The sequence below is a fragment of the Triticum urartu genome, chromosome 5A, assembly GCF_056163025.1.
Source record: "Triticum urartu cultivar PI428250 chromosome 5A, HENAU_Tu73, whole genome shotgun sequence".
Lineage (NCBI taxonomy): Eukaryota > Viridiplantae > Streptophyta > Magnoliopsida > Poales > Poaceae > Triticum > Triticum urartu.
The window spans coordinates 349,666,985-349,694,606 of NC_141877.1; the positions used below are offsets into that span (position 1 = coordinate 349,666,985).

At 44.5% G+C, this 27,622-nt stretch overlaps 1 pseudogene; it reads left to right on the forward strand.

The window, feature by feature from the left end:
* LOC125507026 (uncharacterized) lies at window positions 1-27,622 on the forward strand (annotated as a pseudogene).

The following is a 27,622-nucleotide window of genomic DNA, read 5'->3' on the forward strand; positions in this document are numbered from 1 at the left end:
ATGCAGTTCTGGTCGCTGCCGGGCACCGAGGAGGCCCTCGGCGACATCGGCCATGTCGACCGGCTGGACTCGCGCACTCTGGAAAGGGGGCACACCAAGACTTTTGCCTTCTGGCTCTGGGTATGGGATGTTGCTCACATCCCCACCAAGCGCTCTCTCTGGGTGCTCAAGCGGGGCGCGGCTCAGGCTGACGAGATCATTGACCTTGCCCCCGCTGATCGTCGCATCCCTCTGCCGCCCGGGGTTTGGTGCCACGACCTGCTGATCCACGTGGACCTGTTGCAAGACTGTACACCCCTCTCGCCACGCTCCTCCCACTCCGGGTAGAGTGGGCTGCCCTCCTCGGATCAAGATGATGACTGCCCCTTCCCGCGCATCGAGCCTGGCACCTGGATGTCCCACGTCAAAGACGGACAGGGCAGGGCCCGCAACAGGGCGCCGCATGTTCGGGCTATGGGCTGTGGCCCTGTGCTTGGAGGGGGAGGCCGCGACCATGATGAGGACGGCGGAAGCGGCGGCTCCGGACGATCATGGAGGGACCGTCTGCTCGGCCGTGGCTGCCATGCCAAGAACAGTGGCGAGGATGTCATCAAGAAGGCACACCGCCATCGCAGCAGAACGCCACTCGGCCATCGCCACGCGGCTGGTCGACTGATAACCCGCAAGTATAGGGGATCACAACAGTTTTCGATGGTAGAGTATTCAACCCGAATTTATTGATTCGAACAAGCGGAGCCAAAGAATATTCTCAAGTATTAGCAGCTGAGTTGTCAATTGAACCACACCTGGAAACTTAATATCTGCAACAAGGTATTTAGTAGCAAAGTAATATGATAGTAGTGGTAACGGTAGCAAAAGTAATGTTTTTGGAATTTTGTAGTGATTGTAACAATTGCAACGGAAAAGTAAATAAGCGAAGAACAATATATGGAAAGCTCGTAGGCAATGGATCGGTGATAGAGAATTATGCCGATGTGGTTCATCATGTAATAGTCATAACCTAGGGTGACACGGAACTAGATCCAATTCATCAATGTATTGTAGGCATGTATTCCGAATATAGTCATACGTGCTTATGGAAAAGAACTTGCATGACATCTTTTGTCCTACCCTCCCGTGGCAGCGGGGTCCTAGCGGAAACTAAGGGATATTAAGGCCTCCTTTTAATAGAGTACCGGACCAAAGCATTAACACATAGTGAATACATGAACTCCTCAAACTATGGTCATCACTAGAAGTGGTCCCAATTATTGTCACTTCGGGGTTGCCGGATCATAACAGATAGTAGGTGACTATAGACTTGCAAGATAGGATCAAGAACACTCATATATTGATGAAAACATAATAGGTTCAAATATGAAATCATGGCACTCGGGCCCTAGTTACAAGCAATAAGCATAGCAAAGTCATAGCAACATCAATCTCAGAACATAGTGGATACTAGGGATCAAACCCTAACAAAACTAACTCGATTACATGATAAATCTCATCCAACCCATCAGCATCCAGCAAGCCTACGATGGAATTACTCACGCACGGCGGTAAGCATCATGAAATTGGTGATGGAGGATGGTTGATGATGACGATGGCGACGGATTCCCCTCTCCGGAGCCCCGAACGGACTCCAGATCAGCCTCCCGAGAGAGTTTAGGGCTTGGCGGCGGCTCCGTATTGTAAAACGCGATGAATCTTTCTCTCTGATTTTTCTCTCTCCGAACACGAATATATAGAGTTGGAGTTGAGGTCGAAGGAGCTCCAGGGGGCCCACGAGGTAGGGGGGCGTGCCCAGGGGGGCAGGCGCGCCCCCACCCTCGTGGCTAGGGTGTTCCCCCTGGTCTTGATCTTTTGACAGTATTTTTTATTATTTCCAAAAATAATCTCCGTGATGTTTCAGGTCATTCTGAGAACTTTTGTTTCTCCACATAAATAACACCATGGCAATTCTGCTGAAAACAGCGTCAGTCCGGGTTAGTTCCATTCAAATCATGCAAGTTAGAGTCCAAAACAAGGGCAAAAGTGTTTGGAAAAGTAGATACGATGGAATCGTATCAACTCCCCCAAGCTTAAACCTTTGCTTGTCCTCAAGCAATTCAGTTGACAAACTGAAAGTGATAAAGAAAAACTTTTACAAACTCTGTTTGCTCTTGTTGTTGTAAATATGTAAATCCAGCATTCAAGTTTTCAGCAAAGATTATAAGCTAACCATATTCACAATAACGCTTAGGTCTCATGTTTACTCATATCAATGGCATAATCAACTAGCGAGCAATAATAATAAATCTCAGGTGACAACACTATCTCAAAACAATCATAATATGATATAACAAGATGGTATCTCGCTAGCCCTTTCTGAGACCACAAAACATAAATGCAGAGCACCTTTAAAGATCAAGGACTGACTAGACATTGTAATTCATGGTAAAAGAGATCCAGTCAAGTCATACTCGATGTAAACTAATCAGTAATGAATGCAAATGACAGAGGTGCTCTCCAGCGGGTGCTTTTTTTAATAAGGGGAGGATGACTCAGCATAAAAGTAAATAGATAGGCCCTTCAAAGAGGGAAGCAGGGATTTGTAGAGGTTCCAGAGCTCGGTTTTGAAATAGAGATGAATAATATTTTGAGCTGTATACTTTCATTGTCAACATAACAACCAAGAGATGGCGATATGTTCCATGCTACACACATTATAGGCGGTTCCCAAACAGAATGGTAAAGTTTATACTCCCCCTCCACCAACAAGCATCAATCCATGGCTTGCTCGAAACAACGAGTGCCTCCAACTAACAAGAGTCCCACGGGGAGTTTTGTTTGCAATTATTTTGATTTGATTTGCATAAAGCATGGGACTGGGCATCCCGGAGACCAGCCATTTTGTCGTGAGTGAGGAGCGGAGTCCACTCCTCTTAAGAATAACCCGCCTAACATGGAAGATACGGACAACCCTAATTGATACATGAGCTATTCGAGCATACAAAACAGGATACTTATTTGAAGGTTTAGAGTTTGGCACATACAAATTTACTTGGAACGACAAGTAGATACCGTATATAGGAAGGTATAGTGGACTCATATGGAACGAATTTGGGGTTTATGGAATTGGATGTACAAGCAGTATTCCCGCTTAGTACAAGTGAAGGCTACCAAAAGACTGGGAAGCGACCAAGTAGAGAGCGACAACAGCCATGAACATGCATTAAAGTTAATGAACATTGAGTGCAAGCATGAGTAGGATATAATCCACCATGAACATGAATATCGTGAAGGCTATGTTGATTTTGTTTCAACTACATGCGTGAACATGTGCCAAGTCAAGTCACTTAAATCATTCAGAGGAGGATACCCCCTATCATACCACATCACAACCATTGAGGGAGTCCTGGATTAGGGGGTATCCGGACAGCCGAACTATATCCTTTGGCCGGACTGTTGGACTATGAAGATACAAGATTGAAGACTTCGTCCCGTGTCTGGATGGGACTCTCCTTGGCGTGGAAGGCAAGCTTAGCAGTACGGATATGTAGATCTCATTCCTTGTAACCGACTATGTGTAACCCTAGCCCCCTCCGGTGTCTATATAAACCGGAGGGTTTAGTCCGTAGGACCAACAACAACAATCATACCGTAGGCTAGCTTCTAGGGTTTAGCCTCTTCGATCTCGTGGTAGATCAATTCTTGTACTACTCATATTATCAAGATCAATCAAGCAGGACGTAGGGTATTGCCTCCATCAAGAGGGCCCGAACCTGGGTAAACATCGTGTCCCCCGTCTCCTGTTACCATCCGCCTAGACGCACAGTTCGGGACTCCCTACCCGAGATCCGTCGGTTTTGACACCGACTTTGGTGCTTTCATTGAGAGTTCCTCTGTGTCATCATCATTAGGCTGGATGGCTCCTTCAATCATCGATAGCGATGCAGTCCGGGGTGAGACTTTTCTCCTCGGACAGATCTTTGTATCTGGCGGCTCCACACTGCGGGCCAACTCGCTTGGCCATCTGGAGCAGATCGAGAGTTACGCCCCGGGCCACCAGGTTAGGTTTGGAAGCTTAAACTACACGGCCGACATCCGTGGAGACTTGATCTTCGACGGATTCGAGCCCCTGCCGAGTGCGCCGCACGGTCATGATGAGCATGATTTAGCTCTACCATCGGACAGTGTTCAGGAGACCGCACCGGGAACCGCTCCGACCCTCAATTTGGAGCCAATTGCGCCATCCATGGCGGGTGGATAGACCCCACCACGGAGGCCGCATTCTCAGCGGTGATCGAGCCGAGTTCGACCTTACCCTTCACAGGAGCCGTGATGCCGAACTGTCGGATTCTTCCCCGGCCACGGACTCCGAACCGCCTGCGCCCGTGCCTATCGAATCCAACTGGGTGCCAATCATGGAGTTCACCTCCACGGATATCCTTCAGCACTTGCCCTTTGGCGACTTACTGAACTCATTAAGGTCTCTCTCCTTGTCAGAAGAGTCCTGGCCGAACTATGGCCGGCCAGATCGGGATGCGGACGACGAAGAAATTTGCCGCCCACCCACCACCCACTTAGTAGCCACTATCGACGATTTGACCGACATGCTCGCCTTTGACTCTGAAGACATCGACGGTATGGACGACGATGCAGGAGACGAACAGGAGCCACTGCCCATAGGGCACTGGACGCCCACTTCATCATATCATGTATACATGGTGGGCACACCTAAAGAAAACAACGACGAGGAACAGAAGGACGCAGCGAAGGATCGTTCCCTCGAGAAGCAGTCAAAGCGGCGGCGTAAGCGCCGCTCCAAATCCCACCTCGGCAGAAACAACGATCATATAGACCCAGCGATAGAGCAGGGTGAGCCAGCGGACGACAAACACGGCATTGAACCACCGTCCGACCACGGCAACACGGAGAATCAAACCGAACAACCGACTCCGGCGAAGATAATAGTCCAGATGACATCACATCGGACAGGCACCCGGAGCAACAGAATACCCATCAAAGGCTTGTTGCCACTACGAGGAGTCTGAAAAAGCAGAAGCAAAGGCTCAGGGCTGCACAAGACACACTTAGAATTAGATGGAGTGAAGTACTCAACACTGCAGCAAAGTACGGCGGTAGTCGCCACACAAAGAGCTACCCGAAGCGAAAGCTGATACCTGAATTCGATGAGAAGGCCTTAGATCCCCCGCAATCAAAAAACAAAACAGCCATCCGGTCGGATAGACGACCTGGTGGCCAACATAGAGCGGTAAACGACGCCGCACACAAGCCAGTACGCGATCCACGTGAGGGCTCACATCAAAAGGACGGCGAAACCAGATCCATCTACGGGCCAAGCAAGCGCGCTCCAGCAGGCAATGCAACACAACAAAAATCCGAACACAATGGTACACCCAAATACAGGGGTGCCGCACACCCCCTATGTTTCACCGATGAGGTGCTGGACCATGAATTTCCAGAGGGATTCAAACCTGTAAACATAGAGGCATACGACGGAACGACAGACCCTGGGGTCTGGATTGAGGACTACATCCTCCATATCCACATGGCTCGAGGAGATGATCTCCACACCATCAAGTACTTACCCCTCAAGCTCAAAGGGCCAGCTCGGCACTGGCTTAAAAGCCTCCCCGAAAACTCCATTGGAAGCTGGGAAGAGCTCGAAGACGCTTTTTGGGCAAATTTTCAAGGGACCTATGTCCGACCACCGGATGCAGACGATTTAAGCATATAACTCAACAGCCTAGAGAGTCAGCCCGAAAGCTTTGGAACAGGTTTCTCACTAAAAAGAACCAAATAGTCGACTGTCCGGACACCGAAGCCTTAGCAACTTTCAAGCACAATGTTCGAGACGAATGGCTTGCCAGACACCTCGGCCAAGAAAAGCCGAGAACAATAGCAGCATTAACAAGCCTCATGACCCGCTTTTGCGCGGGCAAGGACAGCTGGTTAGCCCGATGCAGCACCAGCGACCCAGGTACATCCGAAGTCAGGGACGGAAACGGGAAGCCACGACGCAGCAAAAACAAGCACCGAAATAAAGAAGACAGCCCAAAGAGCACGGCGGTAAACGCCGGATTCAGAAGCTCTTGGCCAGGTCAGCAAAAGCTGCCCTCCAAAAGCAACAGAGACGAACTGTCCAGCCTGAACAAGATTCTGGACAAACTATGTCAGATCCACAACACCCTCGATAAACCTGCAAATCATACCCATAGAGAATGTTGGGTCTTCAAGCAGTCCGGCAAACTCAACGCCGAACACAAGGGGCATGATACACCAAGCAAAGACAAGGAAGAGCCTCGCAAGAAAAGCAATGGGGAACAGAAGAAATTCCCACCAGAAGTCAAAACAGTAAACGTGTTACACGTGATGAAGGGGAGAAACAAAGCGGCACTCCTAGAGACACATGCCACAGGGCCTATCACCACGGAGTTCTGCCAGTGGTCGTCCAAACCGATCACCTTTGACCATCGGGATTACTCGGCAAGTATCCGGCATGCAGGATGGGCTGCCTTGGTGTTAGACCCGATAATTGACGGATACCACTTCACACAAGTCCTGATGGACGGCGGCAGTAGTTTAAACCTGATATATCAGGACACAGTCAGCAAAATGGGGATAGACCCAACAAAAATCAGCCATAACAATACTACCTTTAAAGGAGTAATGCCAGGCCCAGAAGCCCATTGTACGGGCTCCCTTCTACAAGAGGTTATATTCGGCTTTCCCAATAACTTCCGCAGCGAAAAGTTAACCTTCCACATCGCTCCGTCCCAAAGTGGCTATCAAGCACTGCTCGGACGCGAAGCTTTCGCTCGCTTTAACGCAATACCGCATTACGCTTCTCTCATGCTTAAGATGCCCGGTCCACGTGGCATCATTACAGTAAATGGAAATATTGAGTGCTCCTTGCGCGCGGAAGACCGTGTGGCTGCCTTGGTAGCCGCACACTAGACGGCCTCACCAACTAGAGCATCTGACAGGTCGTTAAGACCACGGACACGGTTAGACGAGTCTGGTGTAGCTATATATAATTGATACAGGTTTGATGGCTATACCCCTACAACAATACAAGGGGCTCAACGCGTGTGAACAAGTGACAATTAGGCTCAACTTTACTCATCTGGAACTATACATGGTTTATTTAGTATAACCTACCTTTTGCATGACAACTTTTCAACTAAGTTCCTCTCTTTTTCAGATGACCATCGTGCTACACCCGTCCAGGATATGGCACAATGGAGACACAGGCGCAAACGCGCAGCAGGGACCCGTTCCAAGGATTCTTTTTAGATTAAGACCCTGCGTAAACCTTTTTTACTGTCTCTTGTTGATACACATCCCCCGGATTCTCAGTACAACTGAGAAGGATTCTGACGTATTGGCATGTGGCCACGTCAGAATATTGCACGTACCTGGACACCAGGGGCTTATTACAAAGGGCACCGTTTAGCCCGGTTTACTTCATAAAGACCGAATACCTTAGGGAGTGTTCGGCATCGCGAGTTTGGCCTTATATGCATCAGCTCCGAATCATGTCTTTGGTCAAATGTTGGGTTTGCCCGGCTCCTGTGTTTTGCTGCCTTACGTTCCGCTCTATCGGCTAGGGCGGCACCAGGAGAACTACTGCGATTGTGCCCTGGTTCATCCGGACGAGCACCTCGGTAGAGAAAGCCGAAAACTGACTGCCATGATATAGCGTGATACTGGTCAACCACTCGATGACCTAGCGGAATCTTCGGGATTCCTTCGCCTTAACGAAGGGCCATTTCCCGACCAGGCATGTACGCGCCCCGAATTCGGATGAGCGCGGAGCCACCAGGGGCTATATAGTAGCCCCACTGTCAAACTCCTCTGGCTAAGTGGAAGTGTTAAAGCATTATAGTCCGATTGCCTAGTTCGCTGCGCTATCACCTCCTTAATGGACCAAGACGTTGGATCAAGTGTGAACATGCGTCTTCTGCGAGCACCCCCGCATTATATGCGTGGGGGCTGAAGCCGACGACTGCCATCTTTCAGGTTATATACATATATACATAAACGGCCACACAGGAGGCATCATAGTACTTTTGGGCAAAAGTATAAAAACAGCCTTGATAAACTCAATAAAACATTGTTTTTCAATGGGAATACATGTCATTAGAACATAATATTCTTCGAGCATTGCGCTTCTATCGAACGAGCGCCCTCAAGATCTTCTCGAAAGTAGTGCTCGGCAGGTACTCGGCTCTTGTCCGAATCTTGGGATGCAATGGCGGTGGCCTCCATCTCCGCCCAGTATGTCTTCACACGGGCAAGGGCCATCCGCGCACCCTCTACGCACGCCGACCTCTTCATCGCGTTGATGTGCGGCACCACACCAAGGAACTGCTACACCAAACTAAAATAACTGTTCGGCTTTGGCCTTTCCGGCCACAGATGATCCACAATAGACCTCATGGCGAGTCCGGACAATCTATTCAGCTCGGCCCATTCGGCCAACCGACCAGTCAATGGAAGCGGACGCTCTGGAACGTTAAATTGTGACCAGAACAGCTTTTCCACTTCGCGATCTTTTTGATCTCGGAAGTATTCGGCCGCATCGGCAGCACTCGCCGCTAAGTCCAGATATGCGTCCGCAGAACTCCACAGCCGGTCCAAAGGGGCGTACCGAGGATCTCCAAACTTCATCCGCAGCATAAAGGGCTTCCCAGCTGCGATATCCCCAGCTTGACGCAGCTCCTCCTTCATCGCTCTCATTGCAGAGCGGGTGTCTTAGGTCACCATCGTGGCCTTCTCCAGGTCTGTCCTGTTCGCTCGATCTTCCTTTTCAAGAATCTCGTAACGGTCAGTGGCGTTCTTCAATTCCACAGCCATCCTGGCTATTTCCTCCTTGCTTTGGCAGTGAGCAGCCTGTTCGGCTTTCAGCTCCTCGATTGCCTTTAGGGCAACCACATCGCTTTTCCTGGCTTGTTCTTTGGCTTGGGCAAGTTCCGCCTGAAGGTTCTCCACGGCTGCAGCTTCATCTGCATTCACACACATGTTATAGATACTGGCATCATGCTCCTCTTCCCATGTGTCACCGAAGGAATCACATACCCTGTGCCTCGTCAAGCCGCTTGTTGACAAGTACGATGTCGGCGTCTGCCACGTCAAGCTGCCGCTTTAGCTCGGCAAACTCATCAGTCCGGCTGGCCACCGGACCCTCCGCCACCTGCATATTAAGGCGGCACGATTATTCCTGGGACTATGATCCTCTGTGCGCTGTCGTCTTCTACAACACCCAGAGTCTCAGAGGCTACTATCTACACAGGGCACATCTAAAAATGTGCGGTACTGTCAAAAATGTACATCATTTCGCGTACCTCAAAACCCGTCAGTAGACTCATAAAGGCTTCATGCAACCCGCTTTCGGCGGACGAAATCCTTTCAATCATCGTACCCGTCAACGTGCGGTGCTCTTCTGAGATAGCCGCTTGCTCTAGCAGATCCCTCAGTACGTCCGACCGTACACCAGACGGTGCCGGACTCTTTCGATTGCCCTCTACAAGAGCCGGATACTGTGGACTTCGGGTGGCCATAGGATTACCTTCTGGCCTTGCCGGATCAGGAGAAACCCTCCGCGACGACACCTCGGGGTTGCCCGCCCCATGAGGCGGTATGGCAGGGGAGGCGTTTCGCTCTCCATCATCTCTGGAAGAAGATCCCCTAAAGACGAGCTCTGCTGAGAAGGGCTAAGATCCAAACTGCAAGATAAATGCTTCGGTTATTTTCCTCAGAAGTAAGGCGAGATATTTTCATTATTAAGTACCCTTTTACTTACAGCTCGGTGGAGGGCAGATCCCCTTGAGGGCATAGTGCGGCCGGGGTTTCCCCCAGGGCAGGACCCTCCGGCGAAGATTTCTTCCCCCGTTTGGAGACCGTGGTCTCCGGGTCCTCAGAGGCGTTCCTCTTCCTTCCCTGGGGATAGGAAGTTTCAGTTCCTCCTCCCCGGTTAACCTCCTTCGCTGAGGCGCTAGCCTCCTTGTCCCCCCCTTTATCTTCTCCTGAGGGCGCTTGATAAGGCGCGATCTCCAGCATCCTAGTTAGCACGGGATTTGGTGATGTCTTAGGGAGGGGGCCGGACACCTGATCAACTTTGCCTTTGCTATCCATTCCTGGTCAAAGAGCGGCTTTTTTAGGGCGACGTTGTGATAAACAAACGGACAGTGTGTTCGGATGCGGGGCTACTTACTTGGGTATCCGGGCGATTGCAACTCAGACCTGCATCCTTAGTGATGTCCAGACACATTATTTGTGGTCCGAAGAACAATTTGTACATCTCCTCGGGCGTCATGCCAACGAAGTGTTGAATAGCTCGCGGTCCTTCCGGGTTGAATTCCCACATGCGAAGGGGCCGGTGTTTGCAAGGCTGGACTCGACGAACTAGCATAACTTGCAATACCATAACCAGACTGAAATCTCTCTCAAAGAGATCTCGGATACGGCTTTGCAGTATTGGCACGTCCTTGGCTGGAACCCAGCTCAGCCCCCTGCTGATCCATGATGTCAGTTGTGGTGGGGGCCTGAGCGAAAGGTGGGGGCAGCTACCCACTTGGCACTTCGGGGAGCTGTGATGTAGAACCACCCCGCTGCCACAATTGGGACACCTCTGGGAAGCTACCCTCAGGCCATGGAGCGTCAGCAATTTTGCTTATTAAAGTGCCTCCGCACGCTGCGTGCTGCCCCTCGATCATCTTCGGCTTCACATCGAAGGTCTTGAGCCACAGGCCGAAGTGAGGGGTAATGCGGAGGAAGGCCTCACGTATGACAATAAATGACGAAATGTGAATAAGGGAATCCGGGGCCAGATCGTGAAAATCTAGCCCATAATAGAACATAAGACCCCTAACAAAGGGATCCAGAGCGAGGCCTAGTCCCCGGAGGAAGTGGGAGACGAACACGATGCTCTTGTTGGGTTCAGGAGTAGGGACGACCTGCCCTCGGGCAGGCAGCCGATGCAAAATTTCGGCGGTTAGATATCTGGCCTCTCTCAACCTCTTGATGTCCTCCTCCGTGACGGAGGAAGGCATCCACCGACCTTGAAGGTTGGATTCAGACATAGTTGAAGGTCCGAAGCACCTGACCTGAGTTTTGGGTGTTAGAACTCTAGGCGGGGGAAGGATTTGATTGAGCATGAGAGGGAAAAAAGAAAAAGCCTTGTCCCCTTTATAAAGATGGTGAATATCAAGCGTCCTCCTCGTGGCCTTTTGGGACTTGCCTAAGATCTAGGAGTCCTACCAATAGGCACGGTTGGGTTACCCACGTCTGTATTGATGAGAATCCCGTAATAAAGGGGACACGATCTCTGCTTCGACAAGATGTGCCAAGGAAACCGCCTCGCGAAACACGAAGAGATTGGTTATGAAAAACGATTTGAATAAAGACCTGGCTGTGGTGTGATGTCACACTACGGGGTACGTCAGCAGATTAGATTTATGGAAATATTATTCTCTCTACGGTGGTATGTGGAACTTGTTTTGCAGAGCCGAACACGATCCTCGTGTTCAAAATCTTCTATGAAGTATTCGGAGGAGGAACCCGCCTTGCAATGCCGAAGACAATCTGCGTGCCGGACTCATCGTCATTGAAGCCTGGTTTAGGGGCTACTGAGGGAGTCCTGGATTAGGGGGTATCCGGACAGCCGGACTATATCCTTTGGCCGGACTATTGGACTATGAAGATACAAGATTGAAGACTTCGTCCCGTGTCCGGATGGGACTCTCCTTGGCGTGGAAGGCAAGCTTGGCAGTACGGATATGTAGATCTCCTTCCTTGTAACCGACTCTATGTAACCCTAGCCCCTTCGGTGTCTATATAAACCGGAGGGTTTAGTCCGTAGGACCAACAACAACAATCATACCGTAGGCTAGCTTCTAGGGTTTAGCCTCTTCGATATCGTGGTAGATCAACTCTTGTACTACTCGTATTATCAGGATCAATCAAGCAGGACGTAGGGTATTACCTCCATCAAGAGGGCCCGAACCTGGGTAAACATCATGTCCCCCGTCTCCTGTTACCATCCGCCTAGACGCACAGTTCGGGACCCCCTACCCGAGATCCGCCGGTGTTGACACCGACAACCATTTTAATAGCATGTTAGCATGCAAGGTAAACCATTATAAGCTCCTAGCTAATTAAGCATGGCGTAAGAAACTATGATCTCTAATTGTCATCGCAAACATGTTTATTCATAATAGGCTGAATCAGGAACGATGAACTAATCATATTTACAAAAAGAAGAGAGGACGAGTTCATACCAGCTTCTCCCATCTCAATCAGTTCATCATCTATCGACATAATTGCCTTTCACTTGCACGACCGAACGACGTGGATAATAATAATAGTGCACGTGCATTGGACTAAGCTGGAATCTGCAAGCATTCAATAAATAGGAGAAGACAAGGCAATATGGACTCCTGGTTAAATCAACAATAATGCATATAGGAGTCACTTCAACAATTTAATTATGGTCTTCTCCTATCGACCCCCAAAGAAAAGAAAAGAAATAAAACTATATACACGGCAAAGCTCCCAACAAGCAAAAATAAGAACACGAAATCTTTTTGGGTTTTCTTTTTAATTACTACTACAAACATGGGAAGTAAACTAATTAAAAGCTATAACTAATTTTTTTGTTTTGTTTTTCTTAAGGTTTATTAAACACACAAGAAAAAAGCAATAAAAAGGAAATAAATTAGCATGGATAATACAGTGAAAAAGTATGAGCACCGACAACTAGCAATGAGTGTGTGAACATGAATGTAATGTCGGTGGGAAATACGTACTCCCCCAAGCTTAGGCTTTTGGCCTAAGTTGGTCTAATGCCACGGATGGCCTGGAGGATATCGAAAGTTGTAGTTGGGGTCGTACTGAGATGCAGCAGTCATTACATCGTGGGCTACAGTTTGGAGGCGAGCTATCTCAGCCCTCCTCTTATACTCTTCTGCCTCCTCTCTGGTTATAAAATATCTCCCTTTTGCCTGAAAATCAAAGAAAGTAGAAGCAGGGAGAGCGATGTGATAGGTGCGTCATCTGTCAAAGATTAGTCGGTACTGGAGGAACTGATCGTTCCTCTCAACAAACTGATGACGAACCATAGCCTCATAATCCAAATAAGCAGGAGGCAACTCAATATCATCCTCACGTATGGTTATACCAAGAAAATTAGCTATGCGGGATGCATAAATTCCACCAAAGAAATCTCCATTAAATCTATTAAGATGCAACCTACGTGAAATAATGGCTCCCAAATTATAAGATTTATCTCCTAACACAACACTCCTAAGAATACTAAGGTCAGGGACACACATGTGACATGCTTCATCTTTACCGTTAATGCATCTACCCATGAAGAGAGCAAAATAATGTATAGCAGGAAAGTGAATGCTCCCTATGGTAGCTTGTGCTATATCTCTAGATTCCCCCACAGTTATACTAGCAAGAAAATCTCTAAATTCAGATTTGTGAGGTTCACTAGCACTACCCCATTGTGAAAGTTTGCAAGCAGTGGTAAAGTCCTCTAAGTCCATAGTGTAAGAATTTTCATAAAGATCAAACAGGATAGTTTGAAAATTGCGTGAAGATGAAAATTCAAACCTCCTCACAAAGGAACTAGTGAGATAGAGGTATCGACGGCACTTTTCTTCCTCAAAGCTCACAAGAACAACATTACGCAAATACGCGTTAAATTCTTCCTTAATTCCCGCTCGATCCATGAAGTCATCTGAAGGCCATTCACAAGACCGCACTGAAGCGTCCCTTGGTGGCTCATCATCAGCATCACGCATTGCAAGCCTGGATCCTTGTTTCCTTGAAGAACCACCTTGGTACATTTTCCTAAACATATTTCTTCCTCTGAAAAATTTCTGAAATTTTTAGTAAGTTCAAATAAAAGTAAACCAAACACAGCAATATTGATAGCAACTACTCCTACAAATGCCTAGAGGTAATATCATGCATCAAAACTACTTTTGACCATATAAATTTGACATGCAAGCTCAAGAACAGGGTCACCTAAGCAGCAAAAATATGCAATGAATAAAGCACTAGAACAAAAACTAATTGGACCATTGGAGGAGTCACATACTTAGGAACAATCCCCCAAAGTAGTTTTGTGAGAGGTGCTTTGAGCAAGGAGATAAAAAATCGCAGCAAAAGGGGCTAGAACTCGTGCTTGAGCTGGATAATGGTGTTTGTGGGAGGAAGAAGGAGTGTGTGGGTGCAGGAATAAGTGGAGGAGGGGCCACCGTGGGCCCACGAGGCAGGGGGCGCGCCCAGGGGGGTAGGGCGCGCCTCCACCCTTGTGGCCAGGTGGATGCCCCCCTGCTGTGTTCTCAGTGCCAAATATTCTCAAATATTTCAGAAAAAATCATATTTAAATTTCAGGGCATTTGGAGAACTTTTATTTTCGGGGTATTTTTATATTGCGCGGATAATTCAGATAACAGAACGAAAATACGATTTTTACTTTATTTAATATAAATAAAAGAAAGTGAAAGGAGGGTACAGGAAGTTGTGCTTTGTAACTTCATCCATCTCATGATCATGAAAAGGAATCCATTAACAAGGTTGATCAAGTCTTGTTAACAAACTCATTCCGAATAATATGGAACCGGAGAAATTTCGAATAACACTATGTTACCTCAACGGGGATATGCACATCCCCAATAATTAGAATATCATATTTCTTCTTGACAGTAGGAAAAGGAAATTCAAAACCAACAAAAATAATCGATGGAACTTTTCCAATAGAATTAATACTATGAACTTGAGGTTGTTTCCTCGGAAAGTGTACCGTATGCTCATTGCCATTAACATGAAAAGTGACATTGCCTTTGGGGCAATCAATAACAGCTCCTGCAGTATTCAGAAAGGGTCTTCCAAGAATAATAGACATACTATCGTCCTCGGGAATATCAAGAATAACAAAGTCCGTTAAAATAGTAACGTTTGCAACTACAATAGGCACATCCTCACAAATACCGACAGGTATAGCAGTTGATTTATCAACCATTTGCAAAGATATTTCAGTCGGTGTCAACTTATTCAAATCAAGTCTACGATATAGAGAGAGAGGCATAACTCTAACGCCGGCTCCAAGATCACATAAAGCAGTTTTAACATAGTTTCTTTTAACGGAGCATGGTATAGTGGGTACTCCTGGATCTCCCAACTTCTTAGGTATTCCACCCTTAAAAGTGTAGTTAGAAAGCATGGTGGAAATTTCAGCTTCCGGTATCTTCCTTTTATTAGTGACAATTTCTTTCATGTACTTAGCATAAGGATTCATTTTGAGCATATCAGTTAATCGCATACGCAAAAAGATAGGTCTAATAATTTCAGCAAAGCGGTCGAAATACTCATCATCCTTTTTCTTGGATGGTTTGGGAGGAAAAGGCATGGGTTTTTGAACCCATGGTTCTCTTTCTTTATCATGTTTCCTAGCAACAAAGTCTCTCTTATCATAACGTTGATTCTTTGATTGTGGGTTATCAAGATCAACAGCAGGTTCAATTTCAATATCATTATCATTGCTAGGTTGAGCATCATGAACATTATCATTAACATTATCGCTAGTTTTAGGTTCATTACAAGATTGTGTTTCAGCATCAGAAATAGAAATATCATTTGGATTCTCAAGTGTTTTAGCAATAGGTTCACCAGAAGCATGCAAAGTCCTATCATTTTTCTTTTTCTTCCTTTTAGAAGGACTAGTTGCATCTATATTATTTCTCTGAGAATCTTGCTCAATTCTCTTAGGGCGGCCTTCAGGATACAAAGGTTCCTGAGTCATTTTACCAGTTCTAGTAGCCACTCTAACAGCATAGTCCTTATTCTTACTATTCAATTCACTGAGCAAATCATTTTGAGCTTTAAGTACTTGTTCTACTTGAGTGGTAACCATAGAAGCATGTTTACTAATAAGTTTAAGTTCACCTTTGACATTAGCCATATAATCACCCAAGTGTTCAAGCATATCAGCATTGCGTTTTAATTCTCTACCAAAATAAGCATTGAAGTCTTCTTGCTTAACCATAAATTTATCAAACTCATCTAAGCATGGGCTAGCAAACTTGGTGAATGGGATTTCAGCTTTATCATATCTATAGAGAGAATTTACCTTTACTACATGTGTCGGGTTATCAAGACCATGGGTTTCTTCAATAGGTGATGGATTAAAACCATATATTTCTTCAACAGGCGGTAAATTAAGACCATGTATTTCTTCAATAGGAGGTAAATTCTTAACATCTTTAGCTTTAATACCTTTTTCTTTCATAGATTTCTTTGCCTCTTGCATATCTTCAGGACTGAGAAATAGGACACCCCTTTTCTTCGGAGTTGGTTTAGGAATAGGCTCAGGAGCTGGCTCAGGAAGTGTCCAATTCTTTTCATTTGTCAACATATTATTCAATAGAATTTCAGCTTCATCCGGTGTTCTTTCCCTGAAAATAGAACCAGCACAACTATCCAGGTAATCTCTGGAAGCATCAGTTAGTCCATTATAAAAGATATCAAGTATTTCATTTTTCTTAAGAGGATGGTCAGGCAAATCATTAAGTAATTGGAGAAGCCTCCCCCAAGCTTGTGGGAGACTCTCTTCTTCAATTTGCACAAAACTATATATATCCCTTAAGGCAGCTTGTTTCTTATGAGCATGGAAATATTTAGCAGAGAAGTAATAAATCATATCCTGGGGACTACGCACACAACCGGGATCAAGAGAATTAAACCATATCTTAGCATCACCCTTTAATGAGAACGGAAATATTTTAAGGATATAAAAGTAGCGAGTTCTCTCATCAGTAGTGAACAGGGTGGCTATATCATTTAATTTAGTAAGATGTGCCACAACAGTTTCAGATTCATAGCCATAAAAAGGATCAGATTCAACCAAAGTAATTATATCAGGATCAATAGAGAATTCATAATCCTTATCAGTAACAAAGATGGGTGAAGTAGCATAAGCAGGATCATATTTCATTCTAGCATTCAGAGTTTTTTGTTTAAGCTTAGATAATAATTTCTTAAGATCACTTCTATCATTGCAAGCAAGAAAGTCTCCTTTAGTTTCTTCATCCATAACATAGCCCTCAGGCACAACAGGTAATTCATATTTATTAGGAGAGCCTTCATAATCACTTTCATCAGTATTATCAGTTTTAATAATTTCATTCTCTCTAGCCCTAGCGAGTTGTTCATCAAGAAATTCACCGAGTGGCATAGTAGTATCAGGCATAGAAGTAGTTTCATCATAAGTATCATGCATATCAGAAGTGGCATCATCAATAATATGCAACATATCAGAATTAATAGCAGAAGCAGGTTTAGGTGTCGCAAGCTTACTCAAAACAGAAGGTGAATCAAGTGCAGAGCTAGATGGCAGTTCCTTACCTCCCCTCCTAGTTGAGGGATAAATCTTGGTTCTTGGATCTTTCAAGTTCTTCATAATGATAAGCAGATATAAATCCCAAGTGACTCAAAGAATAGAGCTATGCTCCCCGGCAACGGTGCCAGAAAATAGTCTTGATTACCCACAAGTATAGGGGATCACAATAGTTTTCGAGGGTAGAGTACTCAACCCAAATTTATTGATTCGACACAAGGGGAGCCAAAGAATATTCTCAAGTATTAGCAGCTGAGTTGTCAATTCAACCACACCTGGAAACTTAATATCTGCAGCAAGGTATTTAGTAGCAAAGTAATATGATAGTAGTGGTAACTGTAGCAAAAGGTAACGGTAGCAAAAGTAATGTTTTTGGTATTTTGTAGTGATTGTAACAATAGCAACGGGAAAGTAAATAAGCGAAGAACAATATATGGAAAGCTCGTAGGCAATGGATCGGTGATAGAGAATTATGCCAGATGTGGTTCATCATGTAACAGTCATAACCTAGGGTGACACAGAACTAGCTCCAATTCATCAATGTAATGTAGGCATGTATTCCGAATATAGTCATACGTGCTTATGGAAAAGAACATGCATGACATCTTTTGTCCTACACTCCCGTGGTAGCGGGGTCCTAGCGGAAACTAAGGGATATTAAGGCCTCCTTTTAATAGAGTACCGGACCAAAGCATTAACTCATAGTGAATATATGAACTCCTCAAACTACAGTCATCACCGGAAGTGGTCCCAATTATTGTCACTTCAGGGTTGCCGGATCATAACACATAGTAGGTGACTATAGACTTGCTATATAGGATAAAAACACTCATATATTGATGAAAACATAATAGGTTCAGATCTGAAATCATGGCACTCGGGCCCTCGTGACAAGCATTAAGCATAGCAAAGTCATAGCAACATGAATCTCAGAACATATTGGATACTAGGGATCAAACCCTAACAAAACTAACTCGATTACATGATAAATCTCATCCAACCCATCACCGTTGAGCAAGCCTACGAAGGAATTACTCACGCACGGCGGTGAGCATCATGAAATTGGTGATGGAGGATGGTTGATGATGACGATGGCGATGGATTCCCCTCTCCGGAGCCCCGACGGACTCCAGATCAGCCCTCCCGAGAGAGTTTAGGGCTTGGCGGCGGCTTCGTATCATAAAGCGTGATGAATCTTTCTCCCTGAATTTTTTCTCTCCGAACATGAATATATAGAGTTGGACTTGAGGTCGGAGGAGCTCCAGGGGGCCCACGAGGTAGGGGGGCGTTCCCCCGCCCTCGTGGCTAGGGTGTGGGCCCCTGGTCTTGATCTTTTGCCAGCATTTTTATTATTTCCAAAAATAATCTCCGTGAAGTTTCAGGTCATTCCGAGATCTTTTGTTTCTGCACATAAATAACACAATGGCAATTCTTCTGAAAACAGCATCAGTCCGGGTTAGTTCCATTCAAATCATGCAAGTTAGAGTCCAAAACAAGGGCAAAAGTGTTTGGAAAAGTAGATACGACGGAGACGTATCAACTCCCCCAAGCTTAAACCTTTGCTTGTCCTCAAGCAATTCAGTTGACAAACTGAAAGTGATAAACAAAAACTTTTACAAACTCTGTTTGCTCTTGTTGTTGTAAATATGTAAAGCCAGCATTCAAGTTTTTAGCAAAGATTATAAGCTAACCATATTCACAATAACGCTTAGGTCTCATGTTTACTCATATCAATGGCATAATCAACTAGCGAGCAATAATAATAAATCTCAGGTGACAACACTTTCTCAAAACAATCATAATATGATATAACAAGATGATATCTCGCTAGCCCTTTCTGAGACCGCAGAATATAACTGCAGAGAACCTTTAAAGATCAAGGACTGACTAGACATTGTAATTCATGGTAAAAGAGATCCGGTCAAGTCATACACGATGTAAACTAATCAGTAATGAATGCAAATGACAGAGGTGCTCTCCAGCGGGTGCTTTTTTAATAAGGGGAGGATGACTCAGCATAAAAGTAAATAGATAGGCCCTTCGCAGAGGGAAGCAGGGATTTATAGAGGTGCCAGAGCTCGGTTTTGAAATAGAGATGAATAATATATTGAGCTGTATACATTCATTGTCAACATAACAACCAAGAGATGGCGATATCTTCCATGCTACACACATTATAGGTGGTTCCCAAACAGAATGGTAAAGTTTATACCCCCCCTCCACCAACAAGCATCAATCCATGGCTTGCTCGAAACAACGAGTGCCTCCAACTAACAAGAGTCCCAGGGGGAGTTTGTTTGCAATTATTTTGATTTGATTTGCATAAAGCATGGGACTGGGCATCCCGGAGACCAGCCATTTTCTCGTGAGTGAGGAGCGGAGTCCACTCCTCTTGAGAATAACCCGCCTAACATGGAAGATACGGACAGCCCTAGTTGATACATGAGCTATTCGAGCATACAAAACATGATACTTATTTGAAGGTTTAGAGTTTGGCACATACAAATTTACTTGGAACGACAAGTAGATACCGTATATAGGAAGGTATAGTGGACTCATATGGAACAACTTTGGGGTTTATAGAATTGGATGCACAAGCAGTATTCCCGCTTAGTACACGTGAAGGCTAGCAAAAGACTAGGAAGCGACCAACTAGAGAGCGACAACAGCCATGAACATGCATTAAAGTTAATGAACATTGAGTGCAAGCATGAGTAGGATATAATCCACCATGAACATAAATATCGTGAAGGCTATGTTGATTTTGTTTCAACTACATGCGTGAACCTATGCCAAGTCAAGTCACTTAAATCATTCAGAGGAGGATACCACCCTATCATACCACATCACAACCATTTTAATAGCATGTTGGCACACAAGGTAAACCACTATAAGCTCCTAGCTAATTAAGCATGGCATAAGAAACTATGATCTCTAATTGTCATCGCAAACATGTTTATTCATAATAGGCTGAATCAGGAACGACGAACTAATCATATTTACAAAAACAAGAGAGGTCGAGTTCATACCAGCTTCTCCCATCTCAATCAGTTCATCATATATCGTCATAATTGCCTTTCACTTGCACGACCGAACGATGTGGATAATAATAATAGTGCACATGCATTGGACTAAGATGGAATCTGCAAGCATTCAATAAACATGAGAAGACAAAGCAATATGGACACCTGGTTAAATCAACAATAATACATATAGGAGTCACTTCAACAATTTAATTATGGTCTTCTCCTATCGACCCCAAAGAAAAGAAAAGAAATAAAACTATATACACGGGAAAGCTCCCAACAAGCAAAAAGAAGAACAAGAAATCTTTTTCGGTTTTCTTTTTAATTACTACTACAAACATGGGAAGTAAACTAATTAAAAACTACAACTAAATTTTTTTGTTTTGTTTTTCTTAAGGTTTATTAAACACACAAGAAAAAAGCAATAAAAGCAAATAAATTAGCATGGATAATACAGTGAAAAAGTATGAGCACCGACAACTAGCAATGAGTGTGTGAACATGAATGTAATGTCGGTGGGAAATACGTACTCCCCCAAGCTTAGGCTTTTGGCCTAAGTTGGTCTAATGCCACGGATGGCCTGGAGGATATCCAAAGTTGTAGTTGGGGTTGTACTGAGATGCAGCAGTCATTACATCGTGGGTTGTAGCTTGGAGGCGAGCTATCTCAGCCCTCCTCTTATAATCTTCCGCCTCCTCTCTGGTTATAAAATATCTCCCTTTTGCCTGAAAATCAAAGAAAGTAGAAGCAGGGAGAGCGACGTGATAGGTGCGTCGTCTGTCAAAGATTAGTCGGTACTGGAGGAACTGATCGTTCCTCTCAACAAACTGATGACAAACCATAGCCTCATAATCCAAATAAGCAGGAGGCAACTCAATATCATCCTCACGTATGGTTATACCAACAAAATTAGCTATGCGGGTTGCATAAATTCCACCAAAGAAATCTCCATTAAATCTATTAAGATGCAACCTACGTGAAATAATGGCTCCCAAATTATAAGATTTATCTCCTAACACAGCACTCCTAAGAATACTAAGGTCAGGGACACACATGTGACATGCTTCATCTTTACCGTTAATGCATCTACCGATGAAGAGAGCAAAATAATGTATAGCAGGAAAGTGAATGCTCCCTATGGTAGCTTGTGCTATATCTCTAGATTCCCCCACAGTTATACTAGCAAGAAAATCTCTAAATTCAGATTTGCGAGGTTCAGTAGCACTACCCCATTGTGGAAGTTTGCAAGTAGTGGTAAAGTCCTCTAAGTCCATAGTGTAAGAATTTTCATAAAGATCAAACAGGACAGTTGCGTGAAGATGAAAATTCAAACCTCCTCACAAAGGAACTAGTGAGATAGAGGTACCGACGGCACTTTTCTTCCTCAAAGCTCACAAGAACAACATTACGCAAATACGCGTTAAATTCTTCCTTAATTCCCGCTCGATCCATGAAGTCCTCTGAAGGCCATTCACAAGACCGCACTGGAGCGTCCCTTGGTGGCTCATCATCAGCATCACGCATTGCAAGCCTGGATCCTTGTTTCCTTGAAGAACCACCTTGGTATATTTTCCTAAACATATTTCTTCCTCTGAAAAATTTCTGAAATTTTTAGTAACTTCAAATAAAAGTAAACCAAACTCAACAATATTGATAGCAACTACTCCTACAAATGCCTAGAGGCAATATCATGCATCAAAACTACTTTTGACCATATAAATTTGACATGCAAGCTCAAGAACAGGGTCACCTAAGCAGCAAAAATATGCAATGAATAAAGCACTAGAAAGAAAACTAATTGGACCATTGGAGGAGTCACATACCAAGGAACAATCCCCCAGAGCAGTTTTGTGAGAGGTGCTTTGAGCAAGGAGATCGAAAATCGCAGCAAAAGGGGCTAGAACTCGTGCTTGAGCTGGATAATGCTGTTTGTGGGAGAAGAAGGAGTGTGTGGGTGCAGGAATAAGTGGAGGAGGGCCACCGTGGGCCTACGAGGCAGGGGGCGTGCCCAGGGGGGTAGGGCGCGCCCTCCACCCTCGTGGCCAGGTGGATGCCCCCCTGCTGTGTTCTCAGTGCCAAATATTCTCAAATATTTCAGAAAAAATCATATTTAAATTTTAGGTCATTTGGAGAACTTTTATTTTCAGGGTATTTTTATATTGCGCGGATAATTCACATAACTGACAGAAAATACTATTTTTACTTTATTTAATATAAATAACAGAAAGTGAAAGGAGGGTACAGAAGGTTGTGCTTTTTAACTTCGTCCATCTCATGATCATCAAAAGGAATCCATTAACAAGGTTGATCAAGTCTTGTTAACAAACTCATTCCGAATAATATGGAACCGGAGAAACTTCGAATAACACTATGTTACCTCAACGGGGATATGCACATCCCCAATAATTAGAATATCATATTTCTTCTTGATAGTAGGAAGAGGAAATTCAAAACCTCCAAAAATAATCGATGGAACTTTTCCAATAGAATTAATACTATGAACTTGAGGTTGTTTCCTCGGAAAGTGTACCGTATGCTCATTGCCATTAGCATGAAAAGTGACATTGCCTTTGGTGCAATCAATAACAGCTCCTGCAGTATTCAAAAAGGGTCATCCAAGAATAATAGACATACTATCGGCCTCGGGAATATCAAGAATAACAAAGTCCGTTAAAATAGTAATGTTTGCAACTACAACAGGCACATCCTGCCAAATACCGACAGGTATAGCAGTTGATTTATCAGCCATTTGCAAAGATATTTCAGTCGGTGTTAACTGATTCAAATCAAGTCTATGATATAAAGAGAGAGGCATAACACTAATGCCGGCTCCAAGATCACATAAAGCAGTTTTAACATAGTTTCTTTTAATGGAGCATGGTATAGTGGGTACTCCTGGATCTCCTAACTTCTTAGGTATTCCACCCTTAAAAGTGTAATTAGCAAGCATGGTGGAAATTTCAGCTTCCGGTATCTTTCTTTTATTAGTAACAATTTCTTTCTTGTACTTAGCATAAGGATTCATTTTGAGCATATCAGTTAATCGCATACGCAAAAAGATAGGTCTAATCATTTCAGCAAATCGCTCAAAATCCTCATCATCCTTTTTCTTGGATGGTTTGGGAGGAAAAGGCATGGGTTTTTGAACCCATGGTTCTCTTTCTTTATCATGTTTCCTAGCAATAAAGTCTCTCTTATCATAACGTTGATTCTTTGATTGTGGGTTATCAAGAGCAACAGCAGGTTCAATTTCAATATCATTATCGTTGCTAGGTTGAGCATCATGAACATTATCATTAACATTATCGCTAGTTTTAGGTTCATTACAAGATTGTGTTTCAACATCAGAAATAGAAATATCATTTGGATTCTCAAGTGTTTTAGCAATAGGTTCACTAGAAGCATGCAAAGTCCTATCATTTTTCTTTTTCTTCCTTTTAGAAGGACTAGGTGCATCTATATTATTTCTCTGAGAATCTTGCTCAATTCTCTTAGGGCGGCCTTTAGGATACAAAGGTTCCTGAGTCATTTTACCAGTTCTAGTAGCCACTCTAACAGCATAGTCCTTATTCTTACTATTCAATTCACTGAGCAAATCATTTTGAGCTTTAAGTACTTGTTCTACTTGAGTGGTAACCATAGAAGCATGTTTACTAATAAGTTTAAGTTCACCTTTGACATTATCCATATAATCACCCAAGTGTTCAAGCATATCAGCACTGCGTTTTAATTCTCTACCAAAATAAGCATTGAAGTCTTCTTGCTTAACCATAAATTTATCAAACTCATCTAAGCATGGGCTAGCAAACTTGGTGAATGGGATTTCAGCTTTATCATATCTATAGAGAGAATTTACCTTTACTACATGTGTCGGGTTATCAAGACCATGGGTTTCTTCAATAGGTGATGGATTAAAACCATATATTTCTTCAACAGGCGGTAAATTAAGACCATGTATTTCTTCAATAGGAGGTAAATTCTTAACATCTTTAGCTTTAATACCTTTTTCTTTCATAGATTTCTTTGCCTCTTGCATATCTTCAGGACTGAGAAATAGGACACCCCTTTTCTTCGGAGTTGGTTTAGGAATAGGCTCAGGAGCTGGCTCAGGAAGTGTCCAATTCTTTTCATTTGTCAACATATTATTCAATAGAATTTCAGCTTCATCCGGTGTTCTTTCCCTGAAAACAGAACCAACACAACTATCCAGGTAATCTCTGGAAGCATCAGTTAGTCCATTATAGAAGATATCAAGTAATTCATTTTCTTAAGAGGATGATCAGGCAAAGCATTAAGTAATTGGAGAAGCCTCCCCCAAGATTGTGGGAGACTCTCTTCTTCAATTTGCACAAAATTATATATATCCCTTAAGGCAGCTTGTTTCTTATGAGCAGGGAAATATTTAGCAGAGAAGTAATAAATCATATCCTGGGGACTATGCACACAACCATGATCAAGAGAATTAAACCATATCTTAGCATCACCCTTTAATGAGAACGGAAATATTTTAAGGATATAAAAGTAGTGAGTTCTCTCATCATTAGTGAACAGGGTAGCTATATCATTTAATTTAGTAAGATGTGCCACAACAGTTTTAGATTCATAGCCGTAAAAAGGATCAGATTCAACAAAGTAATTATATCAAGATCAATAGAGAATTCATAATCCTTATCAGTAACAAAGATGGGTGAAGTAGCATAAGCAGGATCATATTTCATTCTAGCATTTAGCGTTTTTTGTTTAAGCTTAGCTAATAATTTCTTAAGATCACTTCTATCATTGCAAGCAAGAACGTCTCTTTTAGTTCCTTCAACCATAACATAGCCCTCAGGCACAACAGGTAATTCATATTTATTAGGAGAACCTTCATAATCACTTTCATCAGTATTATCAGTTTCAATAATTTCATTCTCTCTAGCCCTAGCAAGTTGTTCATCAAGAAATTCACCGAGTGGCATAGTAGTATCAGGCATAGAAGTAGATTCATCAGAAGCATCATGCATAGCAGAAGTGGCATCATCAATAATATGTGACATATCAGAATTAATAGCAGAAGCAGGTTTAGGTGCCGCAAGCTTACTCAAAACAGAAGGTGAATCAAGTGTAGGGCTAGATGGCAGTTCCTTACCTCCCCTCGTAGTTGGGGGATAAATCTTGGTTCTTGGATCTTTCAAGTTCTTCATAATGATAAGCAGATATAAATCCCAAGTGACTCAAAGAATAGAGCTATGCTCCCCGGCAACGGCACCAGAAAATAGTCTTGATTACCCACAAGTATAGGGGATCGCAATAGTTTTTGAGGGTAGAGTATTCAACCCAAATTTATTGATTCGACACAAGGGGAGCCAAAGAATATTCTCAAGTATTAGCAGCTGAGTTGTCAATTCAACCACACCTGGAAACTTAATATCTGCAGCAAGGTATTTAGTAGCAAAGTAATATGATAGTACTGGTAACGGTAGCAAAAGTAATGTTTTTGGTATTTTGTAGTGATTGTAACAATAGCAACGGAAAAGTAAATAAGCGAAGAACAATATATGGAAAGCTCGTAGGCAATGGATCGGTGATAGAGAATTATGCCGAATGTGGTTCATCATGTAACATTCATAACCTAGGGTGACACAGAACTAGCTCCAATTCATCAATGTAATGTAGGCATGTATTCCGAATATAGTCATACATGCTTATGGAAAAGAACTTGCATGACATCTTTTGTCCTACCCTCCCGTGGCAGCGGGGTCCTGGCGGAAACTAAGGGATATTAAGGCCTCCTTTTAATAGAGTACCGGACCAAAGCATTAACACATAGTGAAGACATGAACTCCTCAAACTACGGTCATCACCGGAAGTGGTCCCGATTATTGTCACTTCAGGGTTGCCGGATCATAACACATAGTAGGTGACTATAGACTTGCTATATAGGATAAAAAACACTCATATACTGATGAAAACATAATAGGTTCAGATCTGAAATCATGGCACTCGGGCCCTAGTGACAAGCATTAAGCATAGCAAAGTCATAGCAACATGAATCTCAGAACATAGTGGATACTAGGGATCAAACCCTAACAAAACTAACTCGATTACACGATAAATCTCATCCAACCCATCACCGTCCAGCAAGCCTACGATGGAATTACTCACGCACGGCGGTGAGCATCATGAAACTGGTGATGGAGGATGGTTGATGATGACGATGGCGACGGATTCCCCTCTTCGGAGACCCGAACGGACTCCAGATCAGCCCTCCCGATAGAGTTTACGGCTTGGCGGCGGCTCCGTGTCGTAAAACATGATGAATATTTCTCCCTGATTTTTTCTCTCCGAACACGAATATTTAGAGTTGGAGTTGAGGTCGGAGGAGCTCCAGGGGGGCCACGAGGTAGGGGGGCGCGCCCAGGGGGGCAGGCGCGCCCCCACCCTCATGGCTAGGGTGTGGGCCGCCTTGTCTTGATCATTTGCCAGTACTTTTTATTATTTCCAAAAATAATCTCTGTGAAGTTTCAGGTCATTCCGAGAACTTTTATTTCTGCACATAAATAACACCATGGCAATTCTGCTGAAAACAGCGTCAGTCCGGGTTAGTTCCATTCAAATCATGCAAGTTAGAGTCCAAAACAAGGGCAAAAGTGTTTGGAAAAGTAGATACGACTGAGACGTATCATCGACGCGGCCGCCCCGAAGCTGAGAAGGACTCCGGTGCGCCAGTTCTGCGCGCCACCCCGCCTCTCCCGCTTCCCTCCGTGGCCCCCTCGATGATGGAGGTGGACCCGGTGGACCAGTTCTTCTCCTTCTCTGACGATGGCCGCGCCCTCTCCCCGCCCCTGTGCATGGACTGCATGGAGCTGGAATTGGAGAACGCTATGCATGAAGCCCTGGATGCTCCCCTTGCATTCGAAAATGGTGGCCGCTCCCCACCCCGTCCTTCTGACGAGCCTGCCGAGCTGGAGAGCCCGGAGATGCTGTCGTGTCTGCTGCCCTGCATCAGCTCCCCTGCAGCAGCCACGGTGGGCTTCTAGATGGACACGATCACCCAGAGGGTGGGCGCGATGCAAATCGGCAACAGGTAGGCGTAGGCGGCCGATCTGTTCGTCGATGTGCCACCTCCGGTCCTCCCAAGCCAGCCGCCCCGCCCTCGCCATTCTGCTCCGCCCAAGTCCAGGGCCACCTCCGCCCCTCCCGCCGTAGTGCTCGTTAG